We start from the raw sequence: 2,442 nt of genomic DNA, 5'->3' as shown, positions 1-2,442 counted from the left end.
TGTCTCTGCCTCAGGAATCTCCTATCAGGTCCCTAAGTGAGGATAGAAGACATCTGGCTAGTATTTGTGCAAATAACCAGCCCCTGACTATCAACGAACCTTCTTCGTTGGGCCAACCCATTACTGGCGTACGGGCAAAAGGGAGGAGTGCTGTATCTAAAACAACAGGCAAAAGGAAAGCTTCGGAACCTCCCGCAAGTAAGAAACGTGTGGTGAGAAGCCCTCTTCATGGCGTCAGTCTGAAGAAACGCAGAGTTGCGAAAGTTCAAAGCTCCCCACGACAGTCCCCTCGCAGGAAGCTATATGATGAAAGATCAGCCCCTGAGGAACCTCCTACTGACACGAAGAAAGCTAGCAAAGCCAAAGGAAGGTCGAATCCCCCAATCAACCTCATACCTGCAATGACAAGGCAAGGGACGGATTTTCGGTCCGCCCGAAACACTCTTCCTTAGCCATATTGAGTTGGAACTGTCAGGGAATAAGAAGCAACCCTACAGTTCGTCGTCTGCGGAATATTAGAGCTAGATATTCCCCGGATATTTTGTTTCTTATGGAGACCAAAAACCAAGATGAGGCGGTGCTCAAGACTTTCTCAAACACCCAGTACTCTAATCATTTTACGGTCCCTCCCATTGGATTAAGTGGAGGCTTAGTCCTCTCTTGGCAAGATCATGTTGATCTGGACATCTTAGACTCTTCGCCAAACTTCATCGACGTTCAAGTGACATCGGGACCTGGCATTTCCTTTATCACTTTCATCTATGGCGTACCCCGATAAGAAGATAGAGCTAGTTTATGGGAGAAGCTCACACTCCTCGGGACCGAGAGAGACAATGCGTGGCTTGTAATAGGAGATTTCAATGACCTACTCGATAGCTCAGAAAAAGTGGGTGGCCCGGTCCGATGGGAAGGAAGTTTCGTTGCATTCCGTAGCTTCGTCACCCAAGCAGGACTTTGGGATCTCCAACATACAGGAAACCATCTGTCTTGGCGAGAAACTCGGTACAATCATTTTATTCAGTCCCGCTTAGACAGAGCAATGGGGAATTGTAAATGGTCGGAATCTTTTCCAGCTTCTTACTGTGAGTACCTCAGTTTTGAGGGATCAGATCATAGACCTTTGTTAACACGTTTGGATAATACTCAGAAAAAAAGGAGAAATTTATTTCGCTATGACAGGCGCCTTACAAGTAAACCGGAGATAAGAGACATAGTCAATGAAAACTGGTCCCTTTGCCATAGTGATTCTGTTCTATCACGCCTTTGTCGTGTCCGTCAAGCTATTATTAACTGGACTAAAGAGCAGAATCACAATAGCAAAGCGAACATCCAGTCACTGCAACTAGCCTTGGACGTAGCTCTATCATCATTGCTACCTGATACAGATTTAATTGGCATGTTAACTTCGGAACTTGACAAAGCGTACGCAGAAGAGGAGAGCTATTGGCGTCAGAGAAGTCGAATACTCTGGCTACAACATGGCGATAAAAACTCTAGCTACTTACATACTATCACTCGGGGACGAAAGTTGCTCAACAAGTTCTCGGTCCTAGAGAAACAGGACGGTACCTCAGTTTATGAGGAATGGCAGATTGCTGAGACGATAGCTTCTTACTACACATCCCTATTTACCTCGACGTCGAACGGAAACCCTCAGGTGATTGCGGAAGCTGTTAAACCGTGCATCTCGACCTCCATGAATGACTCCCTCATTGGAATCCCAGACGACCTGGAGATAAAGAGGGCTGTCTTTGCTATTCATGGTGATAAAGCACCGGGTCCGGATGGTTTTTCTGCCGGGTTCTACCAAGGTTTTTGGGATATCCTAGGGAAGGAAGTTTGCCGTGATATTAAAGGTTTCTTTGAAACCAGGAAGCTGCATAGGAGGCAAAATGAAACACATGTTCGGTTAATACCAAAGACCAAGAGCCCTAAAACCGTCATGGACTACAGGCATATCGCATTGTGCTCCACACACTATAAAATCATCGCGAAAATTCTATGCAAGCGCCTTCAGCCCCTCCTTCCAGAGATCATCTCACCTCACCAGTCTGCTTTTGTGGCGGGAAGAGCCATTTCAGATAACGTGCTCATCACGCACGAAGTCCTCCATTATCTCCGCACCTCTACAGCTCGGAAGCATTGCTCTATGGCTGTCAAAACAGATATGAGCAAGGCCTATGATCGCTTGGAATGGAGTTTTCTCAGGAACGTTATGACACAAATGGGCTTCCACCCGGTGTGGATTCAGTGGATCATGGAGTGCGTTAGTTCCGTCTCCTATTCTTTCCTTATCAACGGGAGTGCGCAGGGCCGTGTACTACCATCTCGCGGAATCCGCCAAGGCGATCCGCTCTCTCCTTACCTGGTTATACTCTGTTTGGAAGTGCTCTCGAGTCTCTGCCGGAAAGCGCAGGAACAAGGAAAATTGAAGGGTATCAA

The sequence above is a fragment of the Brassica napus genome, chromosome C2 (assembly GCF_020379485.1).
Source record: "Brassica napus cultivar Da-Ae chromosome C2, Da-Ae, whole genome shotgun sequence".
NCBI lineage: Eukaryota > Viridiplantae > Streptophyta > Magnoliopsida > Brassicales > Brassicaceae > Brassica > Brassica napus.
This window is presented reverse-complemented; position numbering follows the sequence as displayed.